This window comes from Thermobia domestica, chromosome 1 (genome assembly GCF_964235325.1).
Source record: "Thermobia domestica chromosome 1, izTheDome1.hap1.1, whole genome shotgun sequence".
NCBI classification, from domain to species: Eukaryota; Metazoa; Arthropoda; class Insecta; order Zygentoma; family Lepismatidae; genus Thermobia; species Thermobia domestica.
Genome location: NC_137454.1, coordinates 117,795,468 through 117,821,611, shown reverse-complemented (window position 1 = coordinate 117,821,611; position 26,144 = coordinate 117,795,468). Strand labels below are relative to the sequence as shown.

Here is a 26,144-nt window from a genome sequence, read left to right as displayed (position 1 = left end):
AAAGAGACGAGTAAGGAAAGTGAATTATTATGAAAGAAGTGGAGGAAAGAGAATGTGGGAGTAAACGGGACAACCTCGAGAAAATCCACAGACACGATGTTGTTCACTACAAACTCACTTGACCTGAGATCGAACAAGGGATTCTTCACACCGAAGATGAACACTGTATCACTGCATTACATAGGGCATCAATAATTATATGTATATTATCTGCCAGACTAGAATATTTCTTTAATTGCGAACAATAATCATGTTTGTTTTAGAAATAAAAATATCAAAGTAATTTTTAAAAGCACATTATTAGAAAGTATTCCTTTGACAGTGAGATTCACTGACAGACCATACGTTCAGTTTGAACGTCTTTACTGAACGCCTTCTGAGATACATATGGACAGCATATAAATGCAGTTCATGGCAAATTGAGAGAATGATCAGAGGGATGGGATGTACATGGATGTATATGCGCGGAAAACTTTTACGCATTTACAGTTCAACAAGCAAAAACAAAACAAATTGCAAAATATGGATGGTTGCAGAAAGAAAAGGAGAAAAAATCCCAAGTGATAGTTGTTTTCTATCTTATCATCGTGGATTATAAATTGTTTTATAGTTCGTGATGGAGCTAATAAACGAAAACCGGAAAGAGCCTCCAGAGGTCACGAGGCAAATCGAATAATTAACTATATAGTCGCGTTTTTAACAGTATCCGTTTCAATTTTGTTGAGCAAAGCGCGCAGAAAAGTGGTGGTGCTTACACGTGTTGTGAGCAACTGGTGTTCCACGCTTCAGAGACACAATTTAACAGCTGCAAAATGAATCGGACTTTCGTAATATTATTCTTCGTTGGTAAGTATTTTATAGTTTAATGAGCAAGAAACGACAGATTTTTGCTAATTCGTCATAAAAATAATATTGCAGTTATTAACTCCTGGGCGTGCACAGAATGAACACGACACTTGCAGCGTCGAATGAATTTAAGTCTCTTTTCCGCTTTTTCAACTTTAATCAATAGTAGTTAAGATCAAAGAACTAAAAAAAAAAAAAAACTACTTGCTAACTTTGCATATACTAGGAAAGAGGCATGCTTTCAAAATCACTCATTTCGGAAAGTACATTAAATAAATTCTTCAATATATTTAGACCCTATTTATTTTGAGGAAAACATACTAGATGCAGTGGCGAGATTTGGGGATGGGAGAAATACACTCTGTAAAGAAAAAATAGCGACACTTGCTCGGATATGGTTTTCACAACATACATTAACCAATATGAGTTTTTACATGAATTGCTGATAATATTACAATGTATATTCTTAATGAGCAGTTCATTCTTAATACTTGCGCCGCAGTTTCAGGTTTTTTTATGTGCATATAATGAATTTATATGCATATATTAGTAGCTATATGTGTTTTCAGCAAAAACGGCTGTGGGAAGAATTATACATAAAAGTATGAAAGATCAACAATAATAGCACAAACCAAAAAATGTAATTTCTTAAGAATAAGGTATATTGTGTACGAACATTGAGAGGTACAATACATCAAACTAGATTTCGTATGTGGACCATGGGTTTTAGGACTTGCAGGGGAATCGTCGAGGCCTTTTGGTGACAAGGCTATTGCAAAATGCAACCTTGATTTCATGAAATCACGTCCGGATTATCTGTTCCGTGAGTTCCATTCTATCCGAGATAGTTGTCTATTGAGTCTTCTGCTCATATCGACCCAAACTTCACAATTGGATTCATGTCAGGTGAGTTTGGAGGCCACATGAGTCTTTGAATAGTCATATTCTTGCACCACGTATTAACGATTTTCGTTCATTGACATGAAACATTTACGTCCTGGAAAATGAAATAGTCCATATCTTCTTCAGGAAAGTTATCTTTAGCTGTTTGAAGAATTTTACGTACCAGAATTTGAAGACATTTTTATACATCAAATGACTCTTCACATATATCCATTGTTCTGACGTCTTTGACAGTGAAGCAAGCCCATACCATCACTCAGTAACTGAATATTTGCATCTCTTAAACAAAATCCGTATCAAGTTTCTCGCTCATTCGTATCCACAACTTCACACCACTATCGTTTCCAACTATTATAAACCTTTTTCAACGGAGAAAACAACATGCTTCCAGTTGTCATAAGTCCAAGTAGCATATCGCCTCACAAACGTACGTGTTGAAGTCTTCAGTGTTTTTGTTAGTTTCGACTTTCCAGGCGTTTTTTCTTCGTAATATCCTCCTCATACAGTTAAGACAATACAGTCGTACGACTGACTGTAGTTCCAAGATCAAAACGATTTTTGGAGAAGTCATTCCTTAATTCTGCAGTGCCATTGATTTTATTTGGCGATCAGCTCTGGGTGATGCTTTCTTTTTTCTATTACACTGCTGACGAAGGGATGATTTCTTATACTATTTTTGCTTGTGAATTACTCTTTCTGCCGTCGAATGGTAAATTCTGAGTATTCCAGCCATCTCCCTTAGAGATGTAACTTAGCTGAGCAAAGCAAGAAGTATGTCTTGTTCACGTGACGACAAGTCACATTTCTTACCAATCATACTTGTTTACAGTTCACATGTAGCAACAATTTCATACAAAAACAACACTGCACAACAACAATATTGCCACTTGACACTGTTCAAACAATTACAAAGCATAGAACAATCACAAAACGCTAATTACCTGGGCTTACACATCACAAATGCAATACAAAATTCTCACCCCAATAATTTACGAGACGCTCTCGGGTGCCATCTGGAGAGAATATTACTGATACATAAATAATTAGTAAGCGTCATTGTACACCATAGGTGTCACAGATAATGGAAATGAATTATCACACTCATAATTTCCTTCTATTCCTCTTCTAGCCGGCTGCAACTATGGTTTTCTGTGTAAGTTACCTTGAGAATTGAGGTGTCGCTATTTTTTCTTTACAGAGTGTATTTGCTCTCCCTCCTGAGATCAGCGCGTAATTATAGATTTTTTTCTGGGGGAAAAAAACATTAACACAATATTTGGGCCCCTTAGAACAAGTTGTTTTTCTAATTCTTGGGCCCTCTCTTTCCATCTTTCTCTTACTTTTTATGGACCTCCGGAGCCTGTGAGCCCTTCTGCACAGCAAGATCTGCGGGACCGTAAATTATGCCCCTGGGCCTGTTCCATACATGGAAAAATAATTAAAAGGGACAATATTGTCAAATCTGAAAGCCATACGAATAAATATTATTTCTAGGGCCCCTAATAATAGACATTTATACTGAAATGGGCCCACGAGTCATTTTTGTCATATTTACTTTGTGCACTGTTTTGTTTGTGTAATGTAGTGAACGTGTTTGATATTTCGTTTATAATTTCATGTTCGTATCGTATATGGAGTAAGAAAATTTTGTCTTAAAGTGGACCTCCCTCGAACGACGGGGAGTTGGGTCAGTTGCCCCCCTTCCCCCACAAGTTACATATAAGGACTCTATAAGAGTTACTGAATAGCTAGTTGGAAACTTCCTTCATAAATCCACAATGAGAACATCCATGGATTTGGTATCGCCTTAAGCTTTGAAGACTGCTTATGATAGTCTGATTCTGAAAAGAGGCTCCAAGCACACAAAAATCAAGTTTGCTCAAAAATAAAAATATTTGTTGCTGAGCATAATATTTTATGCAAAAAAAAAAAAAAAAACAGTCTCAACGTTATAGCAATTACAAAAAAAAAAAATAGGTTTTGCATATTAACATACTATGTCTGGAAGAGGACTAGCACTAAACTGGCAAAAATGCTTCCTTGTGCACAAAAATACTAGTTTCACCCCATATCATGAAAATCATTACACTATCTTGTAACAAAGCAATCTAGATGCACTAAAACTTTGAAAATACTAATCTTTATACATAAAAAAAAGTCTTGAGTGGTTGATAAACGCTCAGGCCAAACAGCTTAAGCTAGAAAATGGATAGGAAATGAAATGAAATGAAATCTTTGAATTTTACGCCCCACGTTTTGTTGGTTATTCTAAAGGAGATGGCGATTATGAGAAATGAATGAAATTGTGGAAGGAAACGGGAGAATCCCGAGGAAACCTTCGAGCATGGTGTTTGTCGAGGGACAGAATTTGTGACGTAAGGTCGAACTAAGGAAGGATCTTTGGAAGTTCAATGGGGAAGAGGGGAAACAGAAAGAGGGATGGCAATTATAATCTTCAAATGTCCATTATCTCGGAATCTCTGAATATTAGAAACGTGAAATATGGTATAAGAACTTCTCATTTAAAACGATTAGACGCGCCTTTCAGCGTTTTTGATAGTTGCCCTAGAAGGGAAGAAAAAAGACGGTTGGAAAAAATGAGTGTGGGCTGCAATTGTTAAAATAAGCTGACCATATCTCGAAATTCTTAAGGGTTAGAGCAATGGTCACTGAACTTATGAAGCTTCTGAGCTATCATGCTGTTTTTAAATTCTACTATGACCTATCAACCAAAAGAACTATCAGCTTTATTTTTTTTTTTTAATCTTACATTTGTTTATTGCCTATAAACTTACATAATCAAGGTTAGCCAACCAGAACGTTAACGCGATCTACTGAAAATGTCTTCTAGAGTTACTAGTAGCTCGCGATCGACGGTTTGGCGATTACTGGGTTAGAGACATGAAACTTGATATTTAGAATTTTCATTTGATGAGTTGCAGCGTTTTATGATATTTTCCCTACAAGGGATAAAAAAAAAAGGCGAGAAGAAAAAATAATGTTTACAGTTGTTAAAATAAGGTAATCATATCTCGAAATCCATTACGATTAGAGGCATGAAAATTTGTGTTTAGGCTCTTATTTCAAAATAAAGACGTGTTTCACCGTTTTTCTATGTTTTGCTTAGAAGGGAAGAAAACGGGTGGGGTTTGAAATTGTTATAACAACATGACCATATCTCCAAATCCCTTAAGATTAGATTTACATTAGGGATATGGGAATTGCAAGACCATAGGCCGAGCAAATATTAGAGTTTGGGGCGAAGTCCCCAGCTAGCTGAAGACTAGTTTCATTATATATTCCCGAAACGAATTTCAAAGAAAATTTACTACTGAGATTTTTAGCACACTATTCATTTCCAAGTGCAGTGATGTAATAAATAAAGTATCCATGATGAAATTTCACTTTTCTTTAATATCTAACTTGAATTCCTTATAATGATGAATGCTATAAAATATTTCCTCCTTTTCTCCTCCCTCGAGGCTATATGATTAGCGTACGCGCCCTTGGCGTGGGTGTCGAGAGTTCGATTCCCGGTGAGAGCTTATATAGATCCCACGTTAAGCTATAGGTACACGGTTCATATTAGTCTGGAGCTGAATAGAACGCTAAACTCAATATTAACTACTCATCCTAGGACCCCTTCGTAGTTATACGATTAACACAAGCGTTTACGTCACGAAAGATCCAGGTTCGATTCACGTTTGAGCTCATGCAGTTTGGTCTTTAAATTAAGATTCTTTCCTATATATATAGATTGATTGGTGTTTTATGCTTTTTTTTCCGGCACTGATTCTTTATGAAATGGAACTAGTGTTGCCGATGAGAAGAGAAATAATGTCGCAAATGATGTAAAAGTTTCATCTCGTCTCGGTTTTAGAAAAGCTTTTCTTGTCTCGTTTCGTAAGTTTACGTACAAAATGTATGCCAAGATTTTTCTTAATTTTATCTAGAAGTTATCAGAATCCCTCTGTGTCATGGAAGATCCACGAAGGATGTGATATAACAACATTTAAACAATATATATTATTCTAATCTATTTTCAAATGTCTTGCGTATCTTTAAATTTTGATAAATGCTCTTTGTTATGTTCGTATTATCATTTTATCAATTTTAGTTTTTATGCTGTGAATCATGTAGCACTGGATTGGTGTTTGAGATCTCTATGACTTGAGTGAACTACTGTTGCCCTCACAAAGACTCGTCAAATTTCTCTCACAATGAATAGAAAAAATACTGTACGTACATAACTTATTTTTTCTAATAGTCAAGGAGAGTTCTCTGTACACGCCACTGCTTGGCTGCTCAACTTTCCACGAACACTTTAGCTTGAGAAATCACATTAAGCATGTCAGTGTTTCGATGTAAGGCAAATTGTTGCAGTGCCTTTTGGTTTTTGACAGCATCTTGATACACAGAGGAAAAAATGTATGTGGTGTACGTAAAAGCGTAGGTTACATGGGTAAATCCTATAGTTTTTGGACTTTACATACAGCAGACGTATAACTGAAAACAATATTTTACATATTTTCTGTACAAGTGTTCCGAATAAACGTACGGTACTTTCCGTACGAACGAAAGAACTGTATATAGACGGTCAAGGTTTCACATACAAATAGACGTATGTAACATACGTATATATATATATATATATATATATATATATATACAGACTGTTCCATAATTCGTGTAATTTTCTACAGCACTGGGAGAAGATGGAGTTTTCACACTATTAATATGAAATTTGACACTCTTATTGAGAAATATCTGAATTTTTCGAATTTCTAAAGGAAATAGGAGAAAATTGCTGTTTAGCCCCCTTTTGGGGGTGTAAACATAAAAGTTCATTTTCCTTATGGGAAATTCAATGTTAAATTTTGGAAGCAGTTTTCTCCAATAATTATTCGTAAAGATTTTGGGGCAAATGAGTTGTATTTGTAACGAAATGTCAAAACACTCATTCACAAAGCTAGTAAAGCCGTCTCAAACATTATTTTGGGAACGCCCCCCCCCTTTTGGGGGGCAAGGGGCGTAAAAAGGTGGTGGGTGATGTGTTACCAAAATCCCAAAATTTATTTTCGGAGTGCCATTAAACGTCAGATTAATCACGAATGTCACAGAATTAATGCTCCAATGCTCCTTACATGTAAGAGTGACTGATAATGGGGCTAGAACCCCCTTTCAAAAATAAGAAAATCACCATAAATATCCTTAGTAGGGATATACGAGATAAAGGTATTTTTTGTCAATTAATGTGAAATTTGGCGTCGTTGTAGCAAAAAAGTATGCTTTTTTCATATCTGGAATGTTATTTTGGTATCCACCTTAGGAGGCACAGGGGGCGAAGCATCAGATGATGGATTTTTATAAAAATTCAAAATTTTGTTCCGGAAATGCCAGTGAGCGTCAGATTATTCACGAATGTCACAGAATTAATATTCCAATGCTCCTTGCATGTACCAGTGACTTATGTGGGGCTATAGCCACCTTTCAAAAATTAAAAAATCATCATAAATATCCTTAGTATTGACATACGAGAAGAATGATTTTTTCTCAATTAATGTGAAATCGTCGAGTTAGCAAAAAGCTATCCGTTTACCAAAGCTGGAGTATTATTTTGGTAATGTACCGCCTTAGGGGGTACAGGGGGTGAAGCATAAGTTATTGGATCTTTTTAAAGTTTCAAATGTTATCCAGTGTGTGTCGGATTGATCACAAATAATGCAAAATTAATATTCCAATGCTCCTTGCATTTGCCAGTGACTGGTATTGAGCTACAGCCTCCTTTCAACAACTACATTAAAAATTTATGATAAATATCCTTAGCAAGGACATACGGAAGAAGCTATAATTTGTCAATTAATGTGAAATTAGGCGTTGTGTTAGTAAAAATCTGGAATATTATTTTGGCAATAGGAGCCGCAGGGCACGGAGGGTAATTTGGTACCTTTGGGGGTCATAGGGGGAGGACTGATAAAAATTTCAAATTTTATTTTGGGAGTGCTCATGAGTGCCAAATTAGTTGGAAGATGCACAGAATTAATACTCCATACTGCTTTTATGTACCAGTGACTAATATGTTACTACAGCTATCTTTGAAAAGCATCATAAATTCAATATGATTATTCTTACGCAAAGACCTACTGTCAGAAGCTATTTTTTTTACAATGTGAAATTTGGCATTGTTTTTTAAAAAAAAACATTTGTGATAGTAAGATAATACCCATATGTGGATTTCTTTTAGGAGCGTAGACTCAGAATTTCTTTTGTCTAATGGAGTGTGATATGGGTAAATTCGCATTTTTAGTTAGAAAATACAATAACACTCTTTCGCTTGTACCTATGATGGTGCATGCGCCTGGAATTTTATTACGACCATTCCTCCTTATTGGGCAACATAAAACAAAGAATTGTCCAGAGCGTAATCATCCAGATATGTTGGAGAAGGTGTTCACAGTGGCTCTAGTAAATCGCATTAATTCATTCATGTCTTGCTCGTTCACGAGGGCATGCTGAATAAAGTAAGTTCATTTTATCTGTCTTACACTTAGATTAATGAAATCTTTAAGCAATTTAGTTAATGACAACTAAGCCAAAAGAAAAGTGTTGTTTTTAGAAAGGGATAATATGTTTTCTTGGGTTTATGGTATAGCCTGACTAAACCTGATCCTTATTCCTCGCGAGACATTTGTTTTTATACAACCATGTGTCCATAGTGTACGATTTCCTGATGTGCTTACATGTGCAGTATACGAGTAGGCTACTGCGTGGAAAGTGGGATCATGCAGTTATTGCGGAAGAAATAGGGAAAAGATACGCTTTTTTATGAATAAAGAAAACAATATTTTAATTTTTAAAATATTACTTCTCATTAAAATCTTTTCGTTTTTAGTACTTGCGGCATTTTCCATTGTCATTTTGTGTTCTATTTCGGGCTGTTTTGCTTAAGTGTACAAAAAATATGCTGGTGACTTTATGTGTGATTTTATGCTATAAGAAGAGACCAATTTGGTTTTTAAAAACGCAAAATTCTTTGATTATATTCCAGTGATGCGAAGCTATATCCTCAATCTGTTACACTGACAGACGATATTCATTTACAATAGATTCGAAATTTTTAAAAAATCAAAATATTCTTCTACAATAATAACAAATTGCACATTAATTGTAAAGTATATTTACCTCCTTCCTGTACGTCCCTGCTAAGGATATTTACCGTAAATTATGTGATTTTTGGAAGAGTGGCTGTAGCCCAATATCAGTCATTGGCACATGCAAGGAGCATCGGAATATTCATTTTGTATTATTTGTGATCAATCTGACACACATTGGAATTTCCAAAATAAAATTTGAAATTTTTATAAAGCTCCAATAACTTATGCTTCACCTCCTGTGCCCCCCTAAGGCGGTACATTACCAAAACAAATATTCCAGATTTGATAAATGCATAACTTTTTGCTAACTCGACACCGAGTTTCACATTAATTGAGAAAAAATCACTCTTCTCGTCACTGGTACATGCAAGGAGCATTGGAATATTAATTCTGTGACATTCGTGAATAATCTGACGCCCACTTGCATTTCAGGAACAAAATTTTGAATTTTTATAAAAATCCATCATCTGATGCTTCGCCCCCTGTGCCTCCTAAGGCGGTGGATACCAAAATAACATTCCAGATATGAAAAACGCATACTCTTTTGCTACAACGACGCCAAATTTCACATTAATTGACAAAAAATACCTTTATCTCGTCCCTACTAAGGATATTTATGGTGATTTTTTTTTTTTATTTCTGAAAGGGGGCTATAGCTCCACATAAGTCACTAGGCATGAAACGAGCATTAAAATATTAATTCCGTGACATTTGTGAATAATCTGATGCTCACTGGCATTTCCGGAACAAAATTTTGAATTTTTACAAAGATCCCTAAGGCGGTGCGTTACCAAAATAGTATTCCAGATTTCAAAAACGCATACTCTTTTGCTAGGTATATATATATATATATATATATATATATATATATATATATATATATATATATATATATATATATATATATATATATATATATATATATATATATATATATATATATATAATACAGGAAAACTGTTAGATGTCATATATTCTGCAACGGCATGATATAATAACTTAGCGGGAAAAGTATGTAGCATATGGATACCGTATGTTTCGTATTGATTTCCGTAGTAAACATAAAGATTTCGTATATTTGTACAATATACCACCGTCCGGATAACGGATTTTTCTCAGTATAAATCTTCGGATAAAGGCATGTCGAAGACACCTCGCTGTCAAAAAAGTCGCGGTCACTACCTCGATGTCTAGGTCGCGATGGATGTAGACCACACATAGCGAGGAGGTCGCGTCCTCGATATAAGTTCTTAGTTTGAGGAGAAACATTGCTGTGACGCATGTGAAATTATTACGTCAGTGTTTAAAAATCACTTCGAAAACACATTTTGAAATTGGAACGATCAGAGTTTATAAATAGTAATAGACGCGAGACGAGACATGAGAAATGCCAAAGCCTTGTCTCGTGTTTCGCAAAACTATTTCAGTCTCATGCCTTATCTATTCCTATCAATAAATCAAAGACTTTTACCTTATTTTATTTTTCCATGAAGAATTGCCCTCTTTCAGCACCAGGGGGAGAAAATCATTTCCCAGTAAAATCATAAATAGGCATGTCTTCAGGTTTCGGGGTGGAGGCTGTATTAACTTCACCAAGTGAAATTTTGCCATTGCAAGTCCATTATTCGACATTGCTTCCCTATGGTTACGTGCTTGTCATTGCAACTACTTATTTATCTTATATTAGTAAGAAATTTAGAAGAAATTCTTTTTTATTAGATTCGGAATTGGAGGTGGGGGTGGAATTGAAGTTTTTAAGCATAGATTTGATTAACACTAGCTTCTTTTTTCTTTAGAAATTCCGGAATTTAAGGGTTTCAGCCCGAAAGGCCCCCTCCCGCAACCGCCACTACCCTATATAATAATAAGTTATAGAAATATTTCTCAAATAAATATGAATAGCTTACATCACACTCTCATTAGAGTGGCTATTTCCTTCCATTCTCTTTTTAAATTGTGCTGATTATGATGTTTGTCCCTTTTATTCCATATTGGTAGAACATTTCTCACTACTTCTATTAATATGTATTTCATAACCGTGCAGCAAAACTTCTAGAGCACAGACATACACAATCCTCTGCAGACAAAATTCTTAACAAATGAAGATTTTATTCCGTGCAGCTCTTCGGGGAGAAGTAATGAGAACACGAGTCGCAGCGATGCTTCCACTGAGCATCGATGTAAAAACGAACTCGGGTGTTTATCATCGCAACTACTAATTCGCAACTACTAATACGGTCGATCCCTAGATCACGATGTAGTGTATATCTCCGGCATGAGCTTACCCATTTGAATTCATATGTTTGTGACATCATCGAGGCAGCGACAACGATTTAAACCTCGACCGCGAGGTATCTTCGGTATGTCTTTATTCATAGACTACTATTCTTCCAACTCAACGCCACAGTTCTCTTCTTCCTCTGTTTCCTCTTCTCCTTTCCAACTTTCTGTGTAACTGTCTTTTAAAGCACATATATCAGTTGTGTCTGTTTTGGTTTGCACATCACTGTCTATTTTGCTCACAACGCAACGTAGTGTATATTGTATTTACATCTAACATCCTCTAACATCTAACCATCTAATCTCTAGGATGTCTAAAAATTTTCTAAATCCTACTCGGAAACCTTAAATTTTCCGATAAAAGGCATATTTTGATTTCCGTTGTCCGCGTAACACAGTTTCCGAGTAATGAAGGCAATTTAACACGATTTTTGCCAGTAAATTCATGGGACCGTGAAATATTTTCGTTTAAGACAAGTTTCTGTTTAATAAAGGATCCGTTAAGACTGTAATTAAAATGGAATAAAAAGCAAAATTCTTGTTATCTACAAGTGAATATAGTGCGTTGGAACAATGAAGAAATTCCCAGATCCTGAAGTATGCAGTCTGAGATACGATACATTTGTCAGTGATTCAAGAGTTGCTGCTGTTCTCTCTAATGCAATTGTGATGTATGTATTAATTTCGTATATACCTTGGTAATTTCAATGGAGGTGCATATATTGTAGAGTGCATGGATTAACTGCCAATAGAATGAAAAAGTAAAGAATTAATGTTTATTGATTCACTAACTTTAATTTTTAGTCAAGAAAGATATTTTATGTAGGATATTCCAACTTTATTATCTTTTGCCGACCCTAACCACATTGCTCTCTCGGTCAACTCCTACAGAACTTGCCCAAAAACGCGTCGTGCTCTCCGTCTCGAACGGAATAAAACGCATGGTATTAAATACTTGCTTGAAAATAGTGTAATTTTAATTATAAAGCAACCGTAAAAAGTCTCATGTTGTGAAACAAAAGTTTTCTTTGGGGCCTAAGTGGCTAACATGAGTATTTTTTGCGCGCGTAGTTCTCAAGTTCGATTTGTAGGAAATACTTCCCTCGGACATACTTCTGAGGAGTGGTTCAAATCTCAGTTAAAACAGTAGATCCCATCTCATACGACCTCGGTACTAAAAAGGGAGGATTAATTAGGATCACACAATTGAACCTGTAAGATTGTACTGTTGGTACGACTGTCCGTTACACAATACGATATTCTTGAAGGCAAGTGAATTATTTAGTTTTATTAATTAATTTATTTATTTATTAATTAAATTTGCAGCAGATGCTAGAGCCATTCTCTCGACCGAGCTTTCTAATGGAATCCTCACGCTTACTTGTCACTATCCATATCTCGTTTCAAATATATGTTCCTAGCTTATATGCAACTTGCATTGTTGTAAAGACATGCTGGTTGCCCATGATAAAACGATATATAGAAACTACTTCAAATCCCATATATGGAATAGTAGGATCGTCCTTATTATTCATCCTCAGAAGCTTACGTAATTATTTAAGGGTTCCAAAGACATAATTTCGTTAACCACTCAAGGGATTGTGACGTGTTGACGTTTTCAGGAGCTAGCCTTCAGGTGAGAGAAATTCTTCCCGGGGCTACGAAGTCCCCCGGAGAGCATATCCTCGATTTTGCTCAATAATAAAATAAAACAAAAATAATAATAAACGAGAAAATTATATTAAGTGTTTGTAAATACCGCTTAGTACAATATGAACAATGAAGTGTATACTTAAGCATTACTTCAAAATGGCAGAGCTTATTTTAATTTCCTTTCATCCTAGTTTTAAGACGAATATGTTTTTCACCTAAATATAAGTGTATGTAAATGAAAACGGATACATGCATATGCATAAGAATCACACTAGATCCGACCCAGGCGACCCAAATTAAATACCCAAGTTAAGCTTTAGGCCTCTTCAGTATCAAAGTTAGAAGGTTGGATTAAATATTAAATATATTTTGAATCACTTCGCTAAGTGTGCTCTAGATTTAAAAATATCAAACATAGGACCACTGACAATTGTGCTATACAGACAGGATATTCTATAGGAACGTCTCCCATTTCCGCCATTTCAACTTATTCTTTTCAGGATTACATATATTTGCTTTGGGTGTGGTTGAAGATTCAATTTCCGGTAGGAAAATTATATTATTGAAGTTGTAGACGTAGAGCCAGCTCTTAAATAACGTAGTATTCACTGTGGTTCAGCAGACAATTAATACTTTCTAGTGCTATTTTGTTAGCAGAAAATTAACACTACCGGATATTGTTATTATATGAGAAATTAATGCATACCTTAAGATGTTAGAAAAACACTAATTTTAATATCTAAAATATATTATAAAATGAAACACATACCTTGTTAGATTCAAGTAACACTATGCAGATACAGCACAATCCGACTTAGTAAGTGAATGATTAATCAAATGAATTGAAATAAAATTTCTAATTTTAGTCCCATGGTTATCTTCCTTATGCTAGAGTGAATGGTTAATGAAGTGAATGATTGTGAAAAGATTGGCGAAATGAGAATGCAAGAAGAAACGAGAGCATCTCGAAAAAGTCCACAGAAAGAATGTTCTTCACCTAAAACTCACATGCTCTAGGATAGAACCAGAAGTGATTGCTCTACCACTGAACCATTATGCAGCTTCAATGTATTATATTTCAATATTGTTATAGTACGGAAGGTATAACATAATGAAGAAACTCCATGGCTCTGGATAAGTAGAGTAACAAATAAAACACAGTTCTGATCAGAGCAGAATGAAATATATTAAAAACTATACTTACAATGTGTTACAGTTTCAATGGATAATATGGATAGGAAAGAAGAGGAAGACAAGAAGTGGTATGGAATTCAGAGCATAGGCGAAAAAACCGAAGTGCTGAAGAAGTTATTAAGAAAAGGTGGTGTGAAGACTTATAGAAAAGGAGGAGAAACTTTGTTGAAATGCATAAGGAAGAAAAGGAAAAGGAAGGAAAATCATATAGAGGAGCAGGAAGAAGGAGTGATATATGAAGTGAAGTGTAGCGAGTGTGACATGAAATACATAGGGGAGACGGGAAAAAGGCTTATGGTCAGATTAAAACAACATAAGGATAATGTTAGACTGAAAAGAGACAATAACGCTATATACAAACATGTGAAGGAAACGGGACATAGAATAGACTGGGAGGGGGCTAGGGGTTTAGAGAGAGAGAAAAGGAAGATTATTGGAAAGTGGAAAGAGGCTAGAAGAATAAAGAGAGAACAAGAGGAGAACTTAATGAATTGGACAAGCGGTATGAATATACACGAGCAATGGGAGAAATTGTTGGATGTGATAGAAAAGGAACAAGAAAAGTGCATATAGGCTAATATTTATTTATTTATTTAAATTTTTATATATATATAGCTATTTATTTTTCTTATTTAATATTTTCTATTTGTTATTTACTTTTCTTTGTATGTCATCTGATTAAAGAACTGTTAGAAAAAGTGAAAGGGTTCATTATATTTTTCTGTTGGCGCGGAATTGCCTTTATCCTCATTGATTCCCTCCGACCAATGAGAGAGAAGAAAAGGGCGTGGCCTTTCACTTTCTCGTGTATATAAGATCTGCTGTCACCTGTGTTTTCTTCACCAGTCTTTTCTCAGTGTTTGGGTCTGATGAAGAGGACGTTAGGTCCTTGAAACTGTAACACATTGTAAGTATAGTTTTTAATATATTTCAGTCTGCTCTGGTCAGAACTGTGTTTTATTTGTTAAGGTATAACATCGTTGGCTTCCCGCGAAAAGTTGTAGTGATGTTTATGGGGAGTGGCCAGCTTGGTTACTCGTGGCTCGCTGAGAGCAGTAGACGGTTGGTGGTGATTGGCTACTCTTTTACCACACCCCCAGTGACGAGCAGGTGCAAGCGCGGGAAGTCAATGACGTTATATCTTCTGGACTATAATACATATATACAATCACACACTATCACACACACACGCACACACACACACACACACACACATATATATATATATATATATATATATATATATATATATATATATATATATATATATATATATATAGTATATAATATTTAAATGGTATCTATTGACTCATTAGGTCTTCACGTTCTGCAGTTTGCGATCTGAACCAGGCTTAGACTGACCAAGGCAGGAGGGCAGGGATCTCTAAATATAATAATAATAATAAATATTGAATAACATGGAAAATAAGATAAAACATTTACTCGTAGTTTGTTCCGTTCCCAGAGTTCAGTAGACTCAGGCATTGAATGTAATCTTGGGGTCCCATTATTGGAATGAAACTAACAATATTATAAAGTCCTGTTTGGGGCCTAGCAAGAAAATATATATCAACAATATGAAGAATGGGGCTCCAGCATCATATTGTCTAAAAGTGTATTGGGGCTCCATAAATGCCGTAATGAGATTGACTATTGTTTTTTAACCCACTGTTAGGCTTTTGACAGGTTATTGCAATACCATAAAGAAACAGTACAGATTCCCATCATTACAACTTGTGACAGCTTTATAAAGAAAAAAATGCCACCCCAACATGCTACATGGGAACGGAAGAAGGGCCCTCCAAGTGAGGCTCCTGCCGGAGCCCTATATTCCCTAGACCGAGACTGATCAGCAGGGCCCGGATTTTGTTGACAAGTTAACTTTTTTCTGTTACGGATAAGCTCATGCAAATTCTAATAAAAATGTTATCCATCAACTCTAGGTTCTAAAAATATATTTTTTTAGGGTCAACTTTTGGTCACTTTTTGCCGTTTTGAAGTTTCAGGTCATTTTTTTAATATTTTAAGGTAACTTTTAGGTCATTTATGGTCTTTTAAGGTAAATGAACACTGTTTACGGATGTGAAAAAGACGAAGATAAATAATCTCTTTTCATGCTTCCAGACTATTGGGGTGAAAAAACTGCAATCTTAACAGGCTAATGAAAACTAAGCTGTAGCTGGTTGACGAAAGGTGGAAGTTGGTAGGTGGCCAAACAGATAGTTTTGGGTTGTTGACCACAAAAGATGTGATCATATGAATAACTAAAAATGGATTAGAAGGCGTACAAGGATTTTAAACAAGCTTTTATCTATTATTCTCATGTAATCTACACTTGCGAACTTTATTGTTTAAAAGTGCTTTCTAGTTTCAATTCGGGAGTGAATTGACTCTTTCAGTACGTACAATGCAGTACAATGGACTGATCAACGGACATGAATGATCAATGGACTGCAACTAACTGAAACAAAACTTTTTGAATATGAGTGACAAACGTTAATTAAAATCCAATGGATATTTAAAAAATGTCAATGTTTTACGAAATAAACATTTAAGAAAACGCAAGTTTTAAGGTCAATTTTTGTGAATTTTAGGAATTTTAGGGGCATTTTACAGGGATTTTAGTGTCTTTTTATAGGTCACTTTCTAGAAAATTTTAGGTCAACAAGATCCGGGCCCTGCTGATCAGAAATGGAGGATTTATGTATAAGCAATGTGCACAGATGGATATATTGCTATATTTTGTAACTAATCTAATTCCTTTCATAAATTCTGTTTTTGATTTGGAAAGTGGACATGGTTTCTGGAGGAGGTATATATGGTATAGATTCTACAGTAAAGTATAGGATGAAGTATATGCAGTACAGATCACTATTAGAAGCACGTGTGTCACTGTCAGAGGTTCGTATGTTATTGTTAGGAATAATTGTCATTATTAGGAGTACGTGCGTCATTGTTAGAGATAATTCTGTCATTGTTAGAAGAATTTGTGTCATTTTTAGTAATTGTGTCACTGTTAATAGTATATTTGTCATTGTTAAAATTAAGTGTGTTACAGTTGTGAATATTTATTGCCACTGTTAGGAGTGTGAGTGTCACAATTAGGATTAAATGTGTAACAGGTAAGAGTATATATTGTCACTGTTAGGGGTACTTGTACTACTATTAAGAGTAAGTATCCTGTTCCCCATGTGCAAAACGTAGTCGGCCTGCCGTCGAAAATTTGGCGGGATGATGGCTGCTTAACGAGGCGGTACCGTTACGAAATTACACGAATGCCGCAATTTTACCGCCTTGGCAGTAATAATTCGGCATCCACCATTCCTGCTTGTCTGAACCGCCAGTGCCGACTTGAAACCATCAATACCGCCATTAACCCACCACTTAGGTTCTCTTCTGCCGCCTTTAATTCTCTACTCTCAATTTCGCCAACAACGTATTGCATTGGTACTTATACCCTGAAAGTTCTATACCAATATATGGTTAAAACACAAAATAACTACCGCTTTAGCGTATTTGTATCTTAATTTAACACCAGAGACATGGCCTTCCGAGCATATCAGAAGTAACTAATAATTGTCAGTGAGAATTTTAAATTGGATTTTATTGTTAGCAACGAGCAAAGCTTTACGCAGTTTATTTCACATTTTTGCCAAGTAACGAATAATGTAACATGTTCTGCTGTAATCGGTCACGAAAATAGTTCTATAAGTCTATGAACCGTCTAACAACAGTAATATTAGTAGTATTGCTGAAACCTGTTGTTCTTATGTCCTAGCACATAGAAAAACAGATTAGAACAACAGGTGGCAGAACAGCTCTCAGCGAACGTTACCGAGTTCTCACCATCATTCAGCGATCATTTGTTGAAAAGTCTCTATAACACCGCCTGGCGGAAAATGACAACCGCCACCTAACTTTACGACGACGGCAGTCACTTCGCTTTCATTTCGGTGGCTACCCGCTTGGAACCGAAAGCGGACCGATGCCGGCAGTCATTTTTCCTTCACCTCGGCGGCTATCCGCCAAAACGCGAAAGTTGACCGATGATAGTTGGCGGCAGTTTGCACACGGGGTTAGGAGTAAGTGTGTCACTGTTAGGATTATGTGTGTGTCACTGTTAAGATTAAGAGTGTCACAATTAAGAGTATTTATGTCACTGTTAGGAATATGTATCATAGTTTACAGTATATGTGTTACTGATAGGAGCATGTGGGGTATGACTGTTAGCAGTAGAGTGTCACTGTCACGAGTATGTGCGTAATTGTAGGAGTATATCTGTGACCATTAGGAGAAGGCAAACAGCAATAGATACAATCTACTTTCTAACAGTGCTTGATCCTTACAAGCCTCAAAAGTGGTTTCTGCATCTTTGTTTGTTCGTCCGAGTGTGTTCCGTACGAATATCAGCACTAAACTTTACACTTAAGGTTTTCATAAGATTCTCCAGGAGAGAGGGAGTGGTTGTAAGGTTCTACCTTTAAGATTAAGAGTAGTTTACTGAAGGGTGAAAATTAAAAAGAAAAAGCGGCATTTTCGCAAATTCGATTATAAAGATTTTGTTAATATTTCGATGAAAAATCTAGAAGGGATATTTTACTCTTGAAGGTAAAATTTTGTCGGACAATTTCCTCAGAAACGACTGAGGCAATTTTATTCATACTTCATAAATAAATGCACCAATGTCCCATTAAGAACTCTACAATATGATTTCATTCATTTTCTATTAAGGAATTCACAAGGGGTAATTTACTCTTGGGGGAGGTTTTCCCGAACTATTTGCTTAAAAAATACTAAGACAATTTTGTTTATATTTCATAAATAAACATTTCACTAACAAATTTGAAATATGGCATAAATAACTTGTTATCAGAAGGTCCACAAAGGTAGTTTCCTCTTGGGGGTGCTTTGTTCGATAGTTTCCGAAAATGTCTATTATAATTTTGTTGATATTTCGCAAATAAACATTTACGTAATAACTACATATTATCATTCAATCTGAGATGGGAGAACGAGAAAATTTAAGTGCCGTGACCCATATCTTTTATTTTTGTCCTCCATCTATCAACAAAATGAGAACGATTGTGGTAACTAAACCATGTATGTTCCAAATAATGAAATTAGTAGATATTAGGTGCTAAACATGCTGCTACAAAAATATCTGTGTAGGTCCTGATATCTAAATACGGTCATGACCCTTGTCTTATTTTCAAATAGTTAAATTGAAACAATACAGTTTTTAAGTTGCAATCAAATAACCAGATTTTAGAATAGTTAAATTGAAAAAAAAATATATAATTTTTCAGTTGCAATTAAATCGTCCTAATAGTTTTAAATCGGAAAATTACTTGCATAGTTTAACACTCGATAGCGCAGGAAACGACATATATTAACAAGACTGCTTATTATAGGATTAGTGTGACTCACAGACGGAGGTGTTTGTTGTTTATTATTAAGATGAACGCGAAAGGGGATTGGATGTTAGATGTTATAAAAAATTGACATGATGAAAAGGTCATTGCGATAACATATTGCTCTGATGAAATTAAAATACTTTGTGCAGAGGTCACTATCATATAGTATTTAGATAACACTCAATAATGGAACAAAAATGCAGAAACTACACACATCTTACATAACAAAGAATGATATATGCAAACAGTATGTTTGTTTGTAGAGGTTCCTTTTGTGCGCCGAGGCTATATGAGTCATGGTCCTACAGTTTAAGGTGGCATCCGAGCCATCATAATGGGTTCTAATTTTAATGCACCCCGACCAGCCAACTAACTACAGACCACATATTCCCAAGGCACACACGCTAGCAAGTAGACCAGCAGGTAGGGCTGGCAAGTAATATTTCAAGATAGTAATAAAGAGGTAGTATAAAAGTGATTACAATCTTATTATTTTACTTATTGTTACGCAGGATGTAAGATGAAAAAATAGTGTTGTAAGAGGTATCAGAAAATGAGATTTTCCATAAAACGTTTTGTTCTGCAGTCAGCATGAATGCTAAAGCCCTGACTTTTAGTGAAAAAAAAAAAAAAATATGAGAACGAATTTATCTCGAAGCTGATAATAAATTTTGCTGCTACCAGCTTGTTACAACCTGTATTATGACAGTGTAATAAAATTACTACGATAAAACATTTTTGTATCTTTTTCTTAGATACTACTACATATTCTGTACTGTACTTTAGTACTTCTATTTGAAGCTTTAGTACTTTAGAGTAATACTATCGTTATGAACTAGATCCATTTTAATAACTTCATGTTTCACAAAGCACGTAATCAAAAAATTTAATATTGTTATATATGCAAAGTGCAGTATAGTAAGATAACACAAGTATAAATATACATTAAAAGTTCAAATAAAAACTAATGATGCTGTGCATAGTGGAAGTTAGTAAATTTCCCTCTTCCTTCTGAGTAATTTCAACCTCAATCCTCTCACTAATCTTCAATGAAACACACTATATTATATATATGGTATTTAAAAAAAATCTCTTTTTTTTTTTGCGTATGTTTGTGTGGATGGGGGATGTATGACCCATTATTGACACCTTATTATTGACCCATGTCAACTCCAAGTAGTTCAAATGATTGTAAATTTTGAATCACAATATTACCCCATATTTGACGAAAGTCGATTCTTTTGATGAAAGTTATCATAGAACATTTTTCTTAATCCTGGTTTGGTTGGAGGGGGGCCGGATTAAGTGTATACTCATATTTGACTGACTTTGACTCCAAGCAGTGAAGATAATGTGAAAGTCTCAATACACATGCGTCACATGTGAAAATTGAGTATATATATATATATATATATATATATATATATATATATATATATATATATATATATATATATATATATATTACGAAAGTTATGGTATTTTTGTAAAACAAGAAAACTGAAGGTGGGAGGGAGAAAATAAGGTCACTCATATTTTCGATTGATTTTAATGCCAAATAGTGGAAATTATGTGAGGTTTAAAGATATGACCGCAATATTACATGAAAATATAATACTTTTACGAACAATATCGTGGAGCATATTTTTGTTTTTAAGACGGGAGGGTACTCCATCTCACATTAGGCAGATAATTTCAGTGCTCTTTCTTGGCTGATTTTTAACCCAAACAGTGTGCATTAAGAGTAAAAGAGTTTAAAATATTGGCAAAGAGTTATATATATACATATACATATACATATACATATATATATATATATATATATATATATATATATATATATATATATATATATATATATATATATATATATATATATATATATATATATATATATATATATAATATTCCATTAAATTGAATGCATTTTTTTCTCAAAAGCTATCGTGTAACTCTTAAAATAAACAAGAAATAAAAAAATATAAAAATTAAGAATAAAAAAACTATTCTTTACCGATTTTAAACTAGTGCAGAACCAGGGAGACTGAAACTCCTCAAAGAAAATGTATGATATGTTACATTAAAATCGAACTTTTTTTTTTTTTTTTTCAAAACAAAAATTATTCTGGAAGATAACTGTGTTTTACATTCGGAGGGTGGACATAATCTACGGTACCTTTTCATTCTCAGCAAATTTTTAACCTCAAGCTGTGAGGTTGATCGGAATGATCTAAGTCAATTACACTATGGTTTCTTGTAATACAATATTTTAATGTGGTTTATATATATAAATTGTCTTGCATGTACCCACAACATGAAGATAAATATTACCTCATTTTACTATCTTATCCTCAATAGCTTTCAACCCCTTGAAAGAAGAAATACACAAAATTTGGATGAGTTTTAGGAGAGTAACCGTGGAACAGAAGAGCAGACACGTAAATACCGATCGAGTCCAATGGAATAAGATTCGCTGCGCTAGCTCCAACTAATTTACAGTACGTCGTCCCTTTTCAGCACCAAGACTATATGAGACGAGATCTATTGCTTAAATAGGGTTCTGAATTACTATTAAGGTTTGTATTGGAGGACAACACCTCCAACAGTAATCGAACCCGTAGCTACCTACACTTACATCACGTGCGTTAGCCGTTTTAGTTGCCTACAACGAGACACTCACTCTCTTCGTTGGTCTATCTAGTTACTAGTGCGCGCTACTTTGGTGCACAGGGTCACGAATTCGATTCCCGTTGGGGAAGCCTTGAAATTTGAGAACATTACGGTAGATCAGTTTAACCGTTATATGGTAGGGTCACGTCTCATATAAGTTCGGTGTTAGAAAGGGACACTAAACTTCAACAAACCAACTACATAACGAAGGGGCACTCTATTTTACAAGTTAGATAAATTATATGCAATCCCTTCTCTTCTGCTGCTCTAAGTATGACTTAACAAAGTATATAAACTATAAAAAAATGTAGCTTTCAGAAAAAAATATCAACGAAAATTCATGTCCCTGATTGAGAGTGGTTTGTTGTAACAAACTCAACTTCTTTTCGAACTACACAATACCCCTAGCTTTCTTCACGTGAATCATAATATTTCCCATATTAACAACATTCACGGATTCTCGTTTTCTATGTGCAATGTGTATGATGAAGACAGACCGATTCTCCCTATGTAGCAATGTTGCCAATTTTGGGGAAAAGGAGCTAAATGGAGTTGGGAGTGCAGCGTAACCACTCTTCCACAATCTTGTATTGTCGTCTGTTACCCTTGCCCTCTAGCGGAGAACATTACCAACCTTCATCTTCTTTAGTTCGCAGAGTTTCCGTTGCGATGCATGAATAATACAGCGTTACCGATAGGAACGAGATTAGCCGTTGATGCGTGAATAAAAGCGAGGTGGGTGTTTGTTACATTTGTCCTTTGCGATCTTTTAATTATTCTGAATTTTTTTCTAGATATAGAACATATAACGTAAGTACTGTAGTGTTAATTATTTCAGAACTAATATGGATCCAAAATATGAACAAAAGTACCGGAAACAATTTGACACGATCCCTAAATTAAAGGATTTGTTACATCCTATTGACAAAGACTTGAGTATAACATATTGTTTATTTTATATCTGTAACTTTAAAAACAGTGCTTATAGACAACGGATTTCACAAATAACTTTTTACCGATTTTTCACCCAAAATTATAGTCATTGCACCTCTCGTTTAGCGAATCTTTATGCCAATCCTTTGACAACACTGTTATGTGGCTTTCCAGACTGATGAAGGATTCTCTCTTTTCCTATGAAGGCTGTTTTATCTTTCACTTATTTATATTACTGCACCTATATGAAAGATCCACAATAAAATACACTTCTTCGAAGGATAGTCTTGTATAGGTAGGTTGGTCATTTTTTATTTCATTGTCTTTGGGTCTTTCAGTTGGATATTCCATCATTTTGTTTATTTTGAGGTTTGTGTTTTGCCTCTTATTTTCCCCCCAATATTTGATTGTTGTTATTTATCATTGCTCTGGTTCTGTTTTTATATTCTGTATTGGTTGGATCCTCAACATTTTGCAGTCACAAAGGGAAATAGTCAGGATAATAGCCAGGCATATCTAGAGTTTTTATAGTCCCGGACTGACATAATCTGTCCCCAAGCAGGCACGTAGCCAGGATTTCGTGAAGATGGGGGGGGGGGTTCGAGGCATGAGATACTGTGGTCATCAAACCAGAGGCTCGATCATTCTAAACTATTTTATTGAAACATATATTGGTTCGTTTAGCCTGGATTTCGTAATGAAGGGGGGGGGGGGGTAACATGAAATACTGAAGGCCCAGGAGCTCGATCAATCTAATTATTTCACTGGCAACATATATTGGTTTGTTAGAAGAATAAAATGAGTATATGTTAGTAAGTATTTTAATAAACTATGAAGAAATCTCGAGTAAAATAATAAAAAGACGTATTTAAAAATATTTTACAATATTTACGTCCTTCCTCTCTTGATCCAAATATAAGAATTTTCCTTTTATTATGACCTCAACTATTACAGGGTGTTTCAAAACAATACCAACAACGTTTGGGAGGTGATTCCTGATAACAAGATGAGACAAAAAGTATAGACCAACCTGGGTGCCCAAAGGCTTCCTTTCGGAGTTATAGGTCAAATAATGCAAAACATGAAAAACTGAACTTTAAAGGCCCATAGCTCCAAAATATGGGACCTATATGCCCTATGCAAATTTCCATGTTTCAGAATCCTGTGGTACCTCCACAACAATTTTTATAGACGTAGTTGGTGACTACTTCAAATTATATGCCCGTAACCATACCCCTTCTATAAAAATGGTTGTGAAAGTACCTCAGGATTCTGAAACATGCATTTTTGGATAGGGCACATAATAGTTCCTAAGTGAAGTCTGACCCGACTACAATAGGTCCTATAATTGTGAGGCTATGGATCTTTAAAGTTAATTCTTTCATGTTTTTGCAGCCTATAAGTCCAAAAGGAAGCATTTGTGCACCCAGATAGGTCTATACTTTTTGTCTTATCCTAGTGTCAGGAATCACCTCCCAAACATTGTCGGTATTGTTTTGAAACACCCTGTATAAAAAGTACATATTCACTATTATAAAAAGTACATACTCAATAATGTCTTGTAAAATATTTTTCAATATTTGCATTCCTTTCTCTGTTGAATCAAGTGTTAACAGAACTTTCTTTCCTCATAAATTTTTGTTTTTATTATTCTGTCAACTACTGTCTGTTCCAAATCACAGGTTAAAAAAGGAGTAGAAAATTGTTTTTGAAATAACATATTTGATACTGCAGAGAAGCGATAAAATATTATGATAAAAAAAAATGTCCACGCTGTTATACAACGGCACTATGCTTTCAGAAGCTTGAAATCTCCCAGACTAGTAGCAGAAATTCTGAGAATTCCGTAAGTTTTCTAGAAATTTCAAATTCCCTGACTCTGCCAGGATATCTCGCTCACCTCACCACCATATATTGCAAGTAATACAAATCTCCTATTAGGAAAAAGTAACCAAAAGCTTCCTGTAGTTTTTTTGTTTTTATTTTTAACGCTGATCCTTGTTTTTCTCATTTTATTTTGTTTCATCCTTTCTTATTTTTTTTCATTCCTGGTCTCGAAGGGGGGGGTCCGGACTCCCCACCCCCTTGGCTACGTGCCTGCCCAAAGGAATTGTTCAATACTTAATATGTCTCGGTTTTTCTCCAGAACATAAGCTAATATCAATTGTGCGATATTAAAAAAAATACTGCTTTTATTGATTGTCGATTCTCAACTAATAGTATTCAGCTAATAATCTATTCCTTGTCACATACTTTTGACGAGTGTTGATTAAGTATTTAATTAATTCTCATATTCCACCAGAGTGTATCATTAATTATGGGTCAAATTTCAAGGGACGATGAAGAAGGACAAAAGAAGTGATTTAAGATAAGAAATTGTGTTCCGGAAATGGGTCAGTTCTGAGCTATAGCCCGCCAAAAATGTACCAAAATAGAACAAAAATGAATAGAACTAGATAACAAATTGTCGGAGAAAGGTCGGGTCAAAGGAAATAGTGCATTATTTGACAAGGAGATTCGATTCAGGTACAAATCGATGAGGAACAGTGGTGGCGCAAGAGAAGAATCACAGAAATGTACTGTATTACTATCGGAGCGTTGGGAAAAGGGCCAGTGAGAATTGACAGTAATTCAAGAGGCCATAACAAAGCAGGAGGCGATTTGCCGGTGTCACGAAATCGGTATCACTTGTGGCAGTGGACAGGGGTGTGGCAGAATGTGGGATCTCAAAGTCCGGATATCACCGAAGGTTGAGAGCGATCCTAGGAAGCAGAATCCTTGGAGCAAGAAATATGTATGGCATAAACGACAATGGAGTGACATAGGACGTCGGGTGCAGCAATTATACAGTGTGTGTATGGTAATGGAGAACGACAAATACTAAAGATAGACAAGACTGAAAATTATACTGGTAGAAAGAGCAAATGTACTTACATTCACAACAGATGCTCGAAACCTCGTCCCCTGGTTTCGATGCACACATGGCATCGCCGTAATAAGTTTTGTCTCATCCTCTCGAAGATGCCTAGTTTCGTGCTAATGATATCACATTCAGCGAGGATTCGAGCAAGGATGGTTTCTTCGTTCTGTACAGGTG

General features: G+C 35.2%; 1 long non-coding RNA gene across 1 annotated transcript in view; it reads left to right on the top strand.

The window, feature by feature from the left end:
- The first annotated feature begins 648 nt into the window (after window positions 1-648).
- Window positions 649-26,144, top strand: part of LOC145688314 (uncharacterized) — a 36,840-nt gene continuing 11,344 nt past the window's right edge. Inside the window, exon 1 of the long non-coding RNA XR_014131870.1 lies at window positions 649-846. This is a non-coding gene — a long non-coding RNA (uncharacterized LOC145688314). The remainder of the gene's footprint in view (window positions 847-26,144) is intronic.